The sequence below is a fragment of the Trichechus manatus genome, unplaced genomic scaffold (genome assembly GCF_000243295.1).
Source record: "Trichechus manatus latirostris isolate Lorelei unplaced genomic scaffold, TriManLat1.0 scaffold00054, whole genome shotgun sequence".
Lineage (NCBI taxonomy): Eukaryota > Metazoa > Chordata > Mammalia > Sirenia > Trichechidae > Trichechus > Trichechus manatus.
In genome coordinates, this window is record NW_004443990.1 from 5,300,011 (window position 1) to 5,314,500 (window position 14,490).

Consider the following 14,490-nt stretch of genomic DNA (forward strand, 5'->3'; position numbering starts at 1 on the left):
TTCTCTCCTGCTCCAGCGTGGCTGAAGGTGGGACCATGGCCAAGCTGACTTCATGTTCAGCCTCTCTGGAGCCTCAGTTTCCCTCCTTGCCCCATGGGGCCAGACGTGCATCATTGTAAATGGGGTGACAATATAGTGAGTAGTTGGGAGGGCGGGCTTTGGGGTAGAATCCTGACCCTGCCATTTCCTACCTGTGAGACCTCAAGCAAGTTATTTAGCTCCTCTGTGCCTCGGTTTCCTCATCTGCAAAGTAATGGTTCCTACCTCATAGGATTGTTGTGAGAATTCCATGAGCTCATGTGGGTAATGTGCCTAGCACAGCACCGGGCTCAGCCCTCTGCATGGGGGTGTGTGGAAAGGGCTTGTGGACTTGTGGACTTTTCCCAGTGTTGTAAACTGTGAAGTGCTGTACACATGTAAAGTGTCAGTATTTTGTACAGTCAGCACACTCAGAGTGAGAGGAGGATCTATTTCAGGTTCTTAAATGACTGTGATCAGCAGATCCTGGCTGCAATCCACAGATGTCCCCATTGTAGAAGTTGAGTTTTCATTCTTCCCTTTCCTGTTTGTCCTTACGCTTTAGTTATTTTGTGCACGCACACAGATTTGTCATATGCAAAGATAGCATGGATCTGAATTCACCCCTTGTCTGTGGGCTATGGGTCTAGGAATCCCCACAACTCTGCTCTCAAGAATTCATAGACATTGAAGGATGAGTCACTCTTGTTTGCCACCAGCAAGCAATGCTTGAGCTGGATACATTATGTTTCAATGGTGACCATGAAGGAGCCAATGTTAGCTCAGACCCAAGGGGCTGAGAAATATCTGGCTGCTTCTGGAAAGTTCCAGCAACTGCTTCCTCAGTTATTTTCCCTGGTTACCTGAGGCCTATCCCTTAAGTCTGGATAATCTTGCAATCCGCTTCTCAGCTAGGGCCATTCTGGCTACACCCTTTATATGACCCAGCCCCCTCACTCCCGTTCTGTGGTGGGAGGAAGGGGGCATGCTGCCCATACATCCCAGGCTGTGTTTCCTGGTGAGAGAGCAGTTGCAAGCTTGGGCTTGTGATTTGGCAGCGCCTTTGTTTGATGACTGTTGACTAAGCTGAAGCGTGCAAACCCAATGTTTGTAGAATCGTGGTTGGCTCTGGGCTGTGGCTAGAATGAAGGAAATAGATGTTCAGGGGATGGGGAGGTGGCGTGGATAATCCAAAAGCCATTTGTCTGGGGCCTGAAGCCAGAGATGAGGTGTTCTTACAGATTTCCCTAAATCCGCCAGACAGGAACTCTTTAAACTGGATTCAGGCCCTTATATACCTGCGAAACATCTGGGCCCTCAGGGCAGATACAGAGGATATCAGAGGTGAAAGGGGTCTTAGAGATCATTTAGTCCTCCCTGCCCATTTTTCAGATGGGAACCTGGAGGTCCAGTAGGTAAAAGGACCTGCAAAGGTTGGTCACTTGGCTGGTTAGTGATAGAACTAAAGCCAGAATCCAGGCTCCAAACTGCACCACCGAGTAAGGTCGTGGTCCTCACACTTTACTGTGCCTCCAGATGACCTGGGCAGCTGGTTAAAATGCAGATTCCGGAGGTTGAGATTTGATGGTGGGGAATGAATGAGTGTCCTTAGCAGATAACCTCAGGGGAGTCTGATGAAGGTGGTGTCCAAGTGGCTCTGAGATGACCTAGTGCAAAGCGCATTTGCTTCTTAGACTGATAAGAAAAGCACATTTGCATTTCCCAAGGCAGGTGAGCAGGTGGGTATCAGAGATGCAGACAGCTCCGGAAATGAGAGCATGAGGGATTAAACTCAGGCTTTACAATGCGTTGCAAGTAACTCCGGTGTGTAAGGATACTTTACACCCATACTTGTCTTGAATGTGGCGCAGTCCTGGACAACCTCTAGGTCAGACATGACTCAGTTTCCTTACCTGTGAGATGGCTATGATAATGTAGAAGGTAATAGTCTGCAGTATTAGATGACTGTGAGGATTAAATGACATGGTGCAGGAGAAGGAGTTTGCCTAGCACTCAACAAGTGGCAGGTTCTCTGGTCACGCATAATTGCCGAGGAGGAGGTGGTGGCAGGCCTCTGCTGAATGTCTTTCTATAATGGACTTTTGCTAAGGATTTCATTGGCGAAAGGGATTCTAGCTCTGTAGCTAAAAAAAAGTGTACAGATCCTTGCAGCCCTGTGGGGCTGTGATGCAGGGACCTCCTTTGGCAGGGGTGCCCATCACAGTTTGTACCTAGTACAGTGGTGCCTTTTCCTGGCCCTCCACCTCCACTCCTAGCTCCCACCCATGTCCTTGCATCTCTGGAGGTGTTAGTGATGGGATGAGTCAGACTGACAGGGACTGTTTCTCCCTGTTTTCTAGAGGCGGAGGAGACTGACCCCCCCGCCCCCCAGAGGCAAAGAAGGCTGGACATGGGCCCCCTGGAGCTCCTGCCCCTTCCCATGACTGCCCCAGCCAAGGTCCTTCTCCACATTCCCTTCCAGGAGCATGGTCCTGCAGGAAGCCCGTGCCTCTGCCAGGGTGTGCCAGCCACTTCCTGGTTCTGGCCAGTCTTGCTGCTCGTCGGGTCAGCCTGACCTCAGCGCCGGCGCACCAGGTGCTATAAAAAACATTCTGGGCACAGATGGGGAAGAGACGGATTCTGGGGCCTCACCTGGCCCTGCCATCCACCTAGAGTGGGGACTGGCTTCTGGGGTGGGCTGGGGGAAGAATGAGGGTGCTGTTAGTGTGCATTACTGAGTGTGATTGTAATTACAAAACACAGCTCCGCAGGTGGGTGTGGTGGAAGGGTGGAGAATGTCTGTGTCTGTGGCTGGGAGCTCCTGGGCTGAGCTGGTTTGTGGCAGCGAGCGGGAGCCTGTTGGTATATACGGGCACATGGGCTGAGTGTTGAAGTGTGCTGGTGTGTGTTGTGCCCACACAGGGAGGGACACAAAAGTGTGGCCTCTCTAAGCACCAGGATGGCCTCTGTGTTGCCTCTCCCCTGCTCTTGGCCCAGGAGTTGCCCAATCCAGGTTCAAATCCCAGCTTTGCGGTGCTGAGCTGCATGCCTTTTGGCAACCCGCTTCCTCTCTCTCAGCCTCGGTTTCACCACCTGGAAGTGAAAGCCTGAGGTTCTTCCTGGCTTCCTAACCATGGCTGGCTCAAGGCATGCGCATGTGGGTATGTAGGGTCCAGGCAGTGTGAGAGAGTGAGGGTGGTGTCAGGTTGGGAGGGGACACTTGGCAGCTGGCCTGGGGCGCCCTAGGCTGTGGAAGGGGAGCTTTGCTGCTGCATTGACTGCAGGGGTGGGAGGCGAGGAGGAGGGAGCAGCCTGTGGTTGGGGGAGTAGCAGGCTCACTGTAAGTGGCTCTAAACAATCCCATCAGCTGTCTCAACTGGGCCCTCCTCACTCCGGGTGGAATTTCTGATGGCTGCCCGAGGAGGGGATAGCCCTCCCAGCCACAGCTGCCGCCTGCTCTTTTGAAGCTCAGCCATGGCCACCCCGCCCCCGCTCACCGCCCCCCCAACAAGCCTCTGCTCCCCAGCCTTGGGCTGCATTCCTCAGCTGCCAGAGGCGGCATTTCTGAGAGGGCCACTCTGCCTGGGCTTCGGCTGCCTAGAGCCCCTCCCAGAGTGGGCAGGCCCCCATCCAACCACCTCCTGTCCCCTGAGTGGGAGTGGGAGGCCTGTACAACCCAGAACCAGGGAATATTCCAGTCACCTCTCCTCCCCTGGGAAGTTTGCCTGAGGGGCAGGGTATGGCAGGAAAGGGCAGAGGGGCTGTTTGCCCAGCTCTCTGCTCTTCCCTCAGGAGTGCCTAGAGCCCCCTCAGCCTGAGATCCCAGAGACCCCTGAGGGGAGGGCTTTGTGCTGCTCACTCGGGGATGGCACCCCAGGCCTGACTCTTGGCTCAGCTGCAGACTCCGTCCCTGAGACCTGTAAGGCCTGAGCATGGGATGGCCCAGGACAGTCTTACTAACAGCTGCCTCCAGCTGAGAGCGTTGTGTGTGGGGCGCTGTGCTGTGTGCGTGTTCCATAAGCCCATCATTTAATCCCCACAGGAACCCCATATGAGACGGTATTGGTATCCCCGTTTTACACATAAGGAAACAGGCTCGGAGAAATTTTGCTGGCCCAGTAAGCAGCAGGACCAGGGTGTGCCTGAGATCTGCCCAGAGCTACTGCATTGGTCTTCACTGCAGTGCTGTATGGCCTATTACCCCCAGACTCAGCACCAATAAAAATGCACTTATGGTTTCCCCTCTACAAGGAGCTTCCTGGCCAGACCCTGACTCGACTCTACTGCAGCCTGCCCCCCACACTGGTCGGCTGCCTCTGAAACAGCTGTGGTCTCAACCTCTGCTCTGTCCCTCCTGCCATCACCTGCGTGTGACCTTCAGTCTCCCTGCACCCACCTGGAGCGGGACGTGCCCTGACCAGGAGGGCTCCAGGAGGGCTGGACTGGAAAAAGCCTGCCTAGATGATAGCAGCAGGAGGGACTGAGTTGGGACTCTAAGGATGCAAAGGCATTAAGGCCTGGAGGCTCTCTGGTTTCTTTCCCCTAAGATCTTCCCCATTATCATTCAGTATCTTTTTTTTTTTTTAATTAGAGAGATATTATAAGGTAGAGGTTAAGAAGAGCCTAGGCTTTGGGGTTAGGCTGTCTGGATTCAAACTCTGGCTCTGCCACTGACAGTGACCTTAGGTAAGTTATTTAACCTCTCTGAGCCTTAGTTTCCTTATCTGTAAAATGGGGATAGCAATTACTTTATGTGAGGATTTCATGAGATACTGTGTGCCAAGTGCTTCGAAAGTGCGTGTTGTTGTTGTTAGTTGCCATTGAGTTGGCTCGGACTCAGAGTGACCCTGTGTGCAACAGAATGAAACACTGCCTGGTCCTGCGCCAGCCTCACAGTTGTTGCTATGTTTGAGCCCATTGTTGCCGTCACTGTGTCAATCCAACTTGTTGAGGCTCTTCCTCTTTTTTGCTGACCGTCTGCTTTACCAAGCATGATGCCCTTCTCCAGGGATTGGTCCCTCCTGGTAACATGTCCAAAATAAGCGAGATGAAGTCTTGCCATCCTCACTTTTAAGGAGCATTCTGGTTGCATGGCACATAGTAAGCGCTCATAAGTATTTGCTATAATTATTATTAAAAAGTAACTCATATCTGTTGCAGACAATGTACACGTGCAAAAAAATCACTGGCAGTACCATCACTTTGGTGTTCTTTACAGATTACTTGTCTATTTTAAATTAATAGATGAACATGAATCAAAATTTAAAAGGTACATAAGGATTTACAGTGCAGTTTCCCTGATATGTCCCTTGTGACCCAGTTCCCCTCCCCGGAGGAGATGAACGTTATCTTGTTCTCGTGAATCCTTTCAGAGAGTGTGCTTGTGTGCTTGTGTGCACGCTCTGTCTATATATATATATATATATATACACACACACACACGTATATGTATGTATATATATGTATATGTATACACATACATATACATACACATACCATGATGCATTATAGTATAGTGACTATATTCCCTATTTAGTGACTTGTACTGTTAGGTCTTAGAGACTATTCCATATACATACATGTAGAGATGCCTCATTTTTGTTTACTATTGTATAGTATTCTATATATATGTGTATTCTATTTTATATATATATATAGTTGTTGTTGGCTGCCATTGAGTTGGCCCTCAACTCATGATTACCCTATGTGTTACAGAATAGAACTGCTTCATAGGATTTTCTTGGGTGTAATCTTTACGGAAGCAGTTCGCTAGGCCTGTCTGTCTTCCATAGAGCTGCTAGGTGGGTTCAAACCACCAACCTCTGGGTTAGCAGCTGGTCTCAAACTGTTTGCGCCACCCAGACTGTATATATATTGTTGTTAGGTGCTGTGGGTGGGTTTCTGCTCATAGCAACCCTATGTGACAGAGTAGAACTAGATGATGACACTGTACCATGATCTAAGCAGCATCCTATTGATGGGCATTTAGAGTGTTTCCCATCTTCTGTTGTTACTTTATTGCAGGAACATCTTTATGCATTTACTGGACACATGTATAAATATACCTGTAGGTAAATTTTGTGGAAGTGGAATTCATGGATCAGTGAGTGGGTGCAAAGTGTGTGATAGTGTGGGGGTTGGGGACAGAGGTTGTGACCGCTGCTTCCAGGGTACTTCTCTACCCACCCTGATCATCCCTCCCTAATCTTGGGTCCCTTGACCTGGCTTCCCTGGGCATGCTCAGTGCTGAATCATTGGCAGTCTGTTTACCTGTCCCGGGGTCCAAAGAAGTCTCCTGCTGCTGCCCAGACTTCTGGGCTCAGCCCCAGACCATGCTGGCACAGCCTATGGAAGGGCGGTCAACCGGCCTGCCTACAGGAGAGGCCCCTCCTCCCCAAGGAGCTGGGCCTGGGCCAGCATGAGCTCATTCCTGGAGCCAACCCAGCCTTACTGCCGACCCTGCACCCAAGCTGCCAGCAACCCCCTTCTCCCAGTCTAGGTCATTTCCCTTGGTCCCAGGTACATACAGCAGGCTCCCTGGGGCTGCAACACCTCGGTAGGGTAGGGCAGCGGGGTGTAGGTGCTCGCCCTCCCGCTCTCCCGTGCACTGAGGTTTGATTCTTCCCAGGTGCCTGGGTTGAGTGTCTCGGCTGAGCTGGTGGCGTTTGTTGGTGGAGAAAGGGATTGTTGTGGAAATAGTCACCAGCTAGCTCAGGTAGAGGTGGAAAATAGTTGGTTGCTCAGGCAACTTGACAACTTTGGCAGGGTAGGAAAAGGCTTTTATAAGGAAGCTGCCATGGTTTTGCTTTTTCTTCTGGATAAGACTTTACCTGCAGCCTCCTCCTCTCTTGGACACAAGCACCATCCCTGTAACTCCAAGGCGCCCAGGCACCTCAGCCTTTCCAGGGAGACTCTGCCCCTGTAGGGGTCAATTCAGCTCACTGCTGTTGGTTACTGCTGCATGCTGGCCCTGTGCTAGGCTCCAGGGAGTACAGAGAGGTGGTCAGCCTTGATGGATTCAGAGTTTGGATTCTGAAATCAGATCTCCTAGGTTCACATTTCAGCTGGGCCACTTAGTTGTGTGACCTTCAACAAGTTCCTCGACCCTTCTGTGACTCATTTTTCCATCTATAAAATGGAAATAACAATAACATGTACCTTGTAGGGTGAAGAGAGCTAACATACGGAAGGCATTTGGAATTGTGCCTGGCGCGTAAGGAAGCAAGCAATAAATATGCTAGCAATTATTATCATTATCACCATTATTACTATTATTCCACCAAGATGACACATTACTCATGCCTGGGGAGCTTCATCTTGAGTCTTTCCAACGGGAAGGCAGAGTTGACTTCTTGATGGAGCCTTTTATGACAGCCAGGCTCGATATTTGGGCCTCAGGAGCAGAGACAAGCAATGGTGTCCTCAGGGCTGAGGCTCTGGGGCCTATCTTTCCATGGGGAGGATCTTATTAACCTCCCCCAAAACCTCTTGCCCTAGTTCCTGTCCCATACGCTCCCCAACCCCCCACTGGTTACAGACCTGAACACAAAAGTTGAGGCAGGAAAGAAAAATTAGAAGAGAAAATGTCTTCTTTTTCTTCAGATTTCAGAAGATTTTTTTTTTTTTTTTTAAGAATACCCCAGCCTTAATAAGGAACCCAAGGTTGAGAAGTGACAGTGTTGACATGTCGTGGGGTTGTTAACCATTGTCATAAAACAATAAGTGTACTAACTGTTTAATGAGAAACTATTTGTTCTGTAAACCTTCATCTAAAGTACAATAAAATAAATAAAAAAAGAATTTCCCAGCCTTACCCAGATTGGACTGAGTGACGGGGCGAGGGGAGAAGGGCAGGGAGTTCTTCAGCGCACACCCTGCACAACTGCAGGTGGCAGCCCTGGGAAGGCAGGTACCGCCCCTAGGCCTCCCCTCTCCAGACAGTCCCACTGGGTGGGCATGGAAGCCATGCTGTCTGCGTGGTAGTGGGGCTTCTTGGTAGCCCTTCATCCTCCTAGCAAAGGGCCTCAGGCATCCTCTTATCAGATCCTCATGTTTTACAAATAAAGAATTGGTGAGTGGCCCAGAGAGTTAAGTGGCCGACCCAAGGTCACACAGCAGGGCATGGCAGAGCTGAGTCTGTCTCTTCTGTGCCTCCTCTGGAGTCCAGGCTGGCCTCCTTTCCCAGATGGCTATGCCTGAGGTCCCCCTCTGTCGTCCCCGGCCATCCCGGGGGTGGGCACAGGTGTGGTTGCCCAGCAGCTCTGGGAGCCTCGGATGAGGCTGGCTTTGTGGCAGCCCCAGCAGCTGTGGCCATTTGGGCTGAGCTGATAATTTATGAGCCGAGTTTCTATTAAGCCGTTTCCGTGCCTTGGGCAGGAGCGGGAGGCTCGGCATTTAAAGGTCACCCAGCTTTTGAAGCCGCAGCGACATTAATAGCTTGGGAAGAAAACAAGCCTGTGCAGGGGCAGGAGGACAAGGCGTCTCTGTCAGGGCTGCTCCCTCCTCCCCACTGGGCTCAGGCACACATACCCTGAGAGCTTCTCTCTGTCTCTTGCTCCCCCCCCCACCTTCCTTTCTCCCCCTTTTGAGACCTCTTCAGCCCAGGCAGACTTCCCTGCACCCCGCCCCCACTGCGTCTGAGGTGACAATTGGACGAAAATGCAGCTGCCCCCGGCCCAGCAGCCTCTCCATTAACGCTGCCATTACCCACTTGAGGTTTCCCCAGGAGTTAACCATGGTTACACAAGCATCCCAGGGGTCATATGACCTCATTCTGGCCCTGCTAGCTTTTGCAGCCTGGCTTCCTGACGAGACAAAGTAAGCCCAGGCCTCATCTTCTCATACGGGAAATAAAAGGGCTGGCAAGCAGGTTGCATCTTGCATGCCAATTCTAATTCACTTGGTAGTGGCTTGCCCAGAGTGCGGTGTTGAAAAGTGTTATGAGGCTGTAGGACAATAACACCTGAATGGATTAGTGATGTCTTCCAAGGACAAGGGATAGAAAGTGGTGGGAAATGAGCCATGTATTTTCCACCTTGGGGCTAAATGATTTTGTAAGGTAGTTTCCAACTCTGAGAGTCTTGGGATTCTAAGACCCCTGGGGGTTAGGTGGTTCCTCTCCCTTTTGGTCAGTCCGAGGGTGGAGGTGGGGCACACTCTTGGAGGCTGGGAGAGAAGCTGTTGTGTTTGCCCTTTCCCTGGGAGCAGCTGTGACCTGAGCGCTGGGACGCCACCTAGTGGCCTGGCATGGTGGTGCCACGGGGCGTGGCCCAGATCTTAGATTAAGAAGAGACAGTGAATCCCTCTGCAGGTAGGGATCATGGCAATCACAGATGGATCACAAGATCCAGGATCTATTCCTTGGGGGTTTTCAGAGGAGGGAGCCAAAGATGTGCAGGGACAGAGTTGGCCTGGGCCAGTCCTCCCTCTTCCAGAGGAGAATACAGAGTGGCCCCTGGGAAGTAGGAAAGTGCAGGTGATTGCGATCCCTGGCCCCCCAGCCCCTACCACCTTCCAAGGCCTCCTTCTGTAAACTCCACCTTTCAGGGTTGGGCCCTGGTTCTCCTAGAGGGCAGAGTAGAAGGTCAAGTTAGACCCTGGAGGGGTCGGCTTCTGCTCTCTGGAGCTGGAAAGAGGAATGACTGGCCATTGGCCTTGTGTGCCAGGGATGGGGCCCCCAGGCCAGGTGGCAGAAGGCTCATAGGACCTTAGCAATGTCACTGGGCTGCCTTCACCTCAGTCACTTCATCTGTGAAGTGGGATAATAACACACGCCCCTGTATACTTTATAGGTTTGTTATAAGAAGTAAATGAAAATGTAGAAGAGAAAGGGCTTTGGAAACGAAAAAGCCTCCTCTCTCCCCTCCCCACACTCCCGTTGCTATGAGCCAGAGGAGGAAGGGCAGGAAAGCAAACCCACAGTTATTCTACTCTCTATTTTTCCTTCCCTTTCCTATTTATCCACCTAACAAACATCTACCTGGGCACTGTTTTAGGCACCGGGGATACGGCAATGACTAAAACAAAGACCCTGCCCTCATGGAACTTAAATTCTAGTAGGGAAGATGGTCAATGACAACTAAATATAGCCTCTCTCAGGTGGTCTGCTTTATGAAGAAAACAAAGCAGGGTAAAGGGTTAGGAGACATGGGAAGGGGATGGGTGGTGTTGCCTCTCTGATAAGGTGACCCTTGAGCATCAGAAGGGAGGGAAAGAGGGAGCTGTGTAGATAGGTGGGGGAAGAACATGGCAGGCGGTGGAAAGAGTAAGTTCAGAGGCCCTTAGATGGGAGTGTGCTTAGTTTGTTGGTGGACTAACAAGGATCCGAGGTGGCCAGAGCAGAGAGAGTGAGGGAGGGAGCTGACAGTGAGGTCAGAGATGGGGCACAGGCAGGACCACATGGGGCCAGATGGGCTGAGGTAAGACTCTGGGTGTGTTCCGAAGACACGGGAGCCACTGGGGGGTTTGGAGCAGAAGAATATCATGACCACTGTGATGAATAGTCTGTAGGGAGACAAGCAGAGAGGCAGGGAGACAGGTGAGGGGTGATAGTGGAGGAGGTGGTGAGGAGTGGTCAGATTCTGGAATCATTTTGAAGATAGGAAAGACAAGATTTGCTGTGGATTGGATGTGGGATGTAAGAATGAGAGACTCCAAAGTCTTTGGCCTGAGCCACATGGATGTGCCATTAGCACAGAGCTGGGGAAGGCCGGGGAGGAGTGGGGTGGTTCAGTGGACCTGTTAACATTGGAGCTGCTATTAAACATCCAAGTGGAGCCAGCAGGTAGGATGTGCAAGTGTAGGGTGGAGGGGAGAGTGCACAGGAGAGGTCAGCTGGAGAGAGAAACTCAGGAGCCCATGTTCAGTGTGTAGGTTGCATTTAAAGCCACGAGATTAGAAAGATAGCTCAGGGAGTGAGTATAGTCAGGGAAAAGGCCCAAGGCCGGTGCGTGAGTCCATGCCAGCCTGTCTTGTTGGTGCTTACTAAATGCCAGGCACCCATATAAGTTTTATCACAACACCCCTTCCAAGTAGGTATTTTCCCTATCTTTGCAAAGGAGAAAACTGAAGTTTGGAGAAGTGAAATAATTTTCCCCAAATCACACAGCCTTACTAGGGCCAGTGAGAACGTGAACCCAGGACTCTGGCTGCCGGGCTGTCACATCCCCACGTGGGCCCTACCCTGGTCCTGATGGGCAGGCCCTCCTCATGCCCAGCTGGGATGACCTGGGGCAAGGTCGGGAGAGCGACACAGAGGCAGCTTACCCATCTCCCGGGGCCAGGCCAGGAGTGACTCAGGTCTTGGCCGAGCGTACCTCTGCTGGGAGCAGAGGTTGGCCATTCACTGCCCTCCCAGGCCTGGATTCCTTTATGGGGAGATGGAGGCCCGCTCTGGGCCTGGCTCCCAGGGTCCCCGGGGAGGACAGGTGTGTGGTTTCTGCTTCCCAAGTCACTCACAACAGTGAGCCAAGGAGAACCTTTGAGTCAGCCTCCGAGAGGTCTAACAGGCTCAGTGGGTTTGCTTCAATTCCTTTTCCTGAAGCCAGTCAGGGGTTACCTCCCTCTGTTCCCATGCCAGTGCCCATCAGCTGGGGTTCAGAGAGGTGGAGTGGTTTCCCCAAGGACGCAGAGCCAACCAGACCTCTCCACTTGCTGTCTGGGTCACGTTTCCTTTGCTGGAATGTCAGCGCGCCTGAGCCTGGGGCACTGGTGCCTGCGTTTCTGAGGCTCCTTGACTCTGAGCCCTGCAAGCCTTATGCGGCATTTTTGGCTCCTGGGAATAGCCACTTCTGGGTTCCAATTTTGGCCTCTTCATATTGGCTGTGTGACCTTGCGCAAGTTACCTCACTTCTCTGAACTTGTCTCCACAGCTATAAAATGGAGATGATAACACCTATTTAGTAGAGTTATAATAAAGATTAAATGTGTAAGCACCTGGCACTATGCCTGGCACCAGCTCGGTAAAACTAGTTTGCCTGCCTGCCTGCCTTAATTCTCTCATATGCTTTAAATTGCTTTTCATTTGAGTAGGGCTGGTTGCAAAAGGCAGCCTGGCATGGATGACTTAACCCTGAGAACAGTCCTCCCTGCTCCCAGCCCTGGCCTCAGACTCTGTCCTCTGGGAAGTGTGAGCCCTCACAGCCTCGCCTGGTGCTAATTACAGGCAGCCTGGCTTTTGGAGTCTGTGAGTCCTTGTAGAGTCCTGTGGAAATTGTACTTGTGTAAACTGAATCCTGTTTCCCTGTTTCTGAGCCACTTTCTCCTCATCCAGGAACCACCTTTGATGGAAAAGTCTAGGCTTTGCTGTTACTCGCTTTATGTCCTTGGGCAACTCCCTGCTAGTCTTGGGTTTCAATGTCTTCATCAGTAATTGGGGAGTGGGATATAGGGCTGCATTTGAGTTTTTAAGCCTTTCACAGGTTGTGGCACACACACAAAATGCTATTTCCAAGGCTCTGCCTGGGCTAAATGGAAGAGGCTGGTCGAGCTGCGGTGTCTCCAGCTGCCCAGGCCAGCCAGGCTCCCCCTGGGGCTGCGAGGATCAGTAGCTCCTTCCAGAGGGCTGAAGGAATTCAAGGGGTTAACATCCAGATGCTGGGGAAGGATCCTCTAGAATCTCCCCAACCCACCCTGGGGAGCAGCTTGGCCAGCACACCAGCTGCTCCTGGCATCTTTACCAGCCTTTTGGGGCAGTGGAAACAACAATGCTGCTAACCATGGGCCAAGCACTGTGCTGAGGATTATCTTGTTTAATTTGCCTAGCAGCCCCATTTGGGGTACAGACAGATGAGGGCATCGGGCCACAGGGAGGTTGGGAGCTGTGTATGAGGTCACGCAGCTGGAGAACGGCAGAGCAGAATTCCAGCCTAGATCTGAACACTCACACTTACTGTAAGTGGATGAGTGCAAGCATGCCTCTTGGGGGCTTCCCAACACTCGAGAGAGGCCCCGAGCCTGAGAGCAGATCCAAACCAAAAAACCTATCCTGTTGCCGTTGAGTTGATTCTGACTCATAGTGACCCTAAAGGACAGGGTAGAACTGCCGCATAGGGTTTCCAAGGCCGTAATCTTTACAGAAGCAGACTGCCACATCTTTCTCCCACAGAGTGGCTTGTGGGTTCAAACCACCAACCTTTCGGTTAGCAGCTGAGCAAGCACTTAACCACTGCCACCAGGGTTCCTGAGGACAGGTCCAGAGGGCTGTTAATGGAGAAATTGTGGGCCCTACTGTCTTCCTTCTTCCTCTCCCAGGGTGGGCTAGGTTTTAGCTTCTTTCTCCAGAGACCACCCTGGGCAAAGTGAGAGGTCCCTTCATCCTTCATACTAAATTACTGCAGGGGCAGGGAGGTGTTGGTTTTACTCAGAGGTGTTAGCACAGGTGCTGGCTCCGGCTGATTACACCAGGAGCAGCAGACAGTGGCTTAGGGCACTGGCTTCTGGGGCCTCCCTGGCCCTGGGGTTCGCATTAGAGGCCTTAGGACAGGTCGCTGGAGCCCAGGACAAAGACAGCCGCCAGGGTGGAGCCGCCCTTTGGAAGGCATTTTGGCAGAGCTGGGCAGCATCTTCCTGCCTTCTAATGTGTTGGGGTTGGTGAGAGGTGACTGTGTGTGTGTGTGTATGTGTGTGTGTTGGGGGTGGGGTGTTGGGCTGTCTGAAGCCGTCTGTGGGAAGCCATGTTATACTTGGCTATCTTCCTGTGTTCATTCTCATGACAAAAGTCTTGAAAGGATCATTTGAGGTCACCCTTCTGTCCCCTTGTGAAGTGGCTTTGGCTTCTCTGGGCTGTGACTTGCTCATCTGGAAAGAGATGGGATGGAAGAAGTTGGATAATAAATCATGCCTCACGCAGACACCAGAATACTACTCCGGCATTAACAATGGTGAGGTAGATCTATATGTTCTGACATGGGAAGAGGACCACAAGATAGTATCAAGTGGGAAAAACAAGTTGTATAGTAGAATTTATGCTTTGATCACATTTCAATAAAAAAATTCATACATTTGGTAGCATATGCATAGAAAAAGTATCTAGACATATATATATATATATATATACACTAGAATGTTAGCAGGTTTTCTCGGAGGGGTGGGAGGGGATTATAGTTTTGTAACATCAGTGTCTGGAGGCCAGACCAGGCCCATGTGCTTTCTGGTTTCACCTTCTCACATACAGTCTGCTCCTCTGTGACTAGGCAGATGCTTGAAGCCACTGGGGTGGGGGTGGGGGAGGGAGGATGAGGTACCATTTTGGAACTGAGGGGACTGGCCTAAGTGACCGAGGGAATCATTGGCAGTGATGGGTCTTCTGAACCCCATGTGAGGAAGAGTCCCTCCCTGCAGCTTCTCGCATCCCCAAGCTCCTCTGGTCTCATCTTTCTCACATCATCAGCTGCGTGGCAAGAACAGTCTTGTCTTTCTCACACCGGCAAGAAAGAGCATCATGTTGATTTGCTCACATGAACCTTTCTTGGG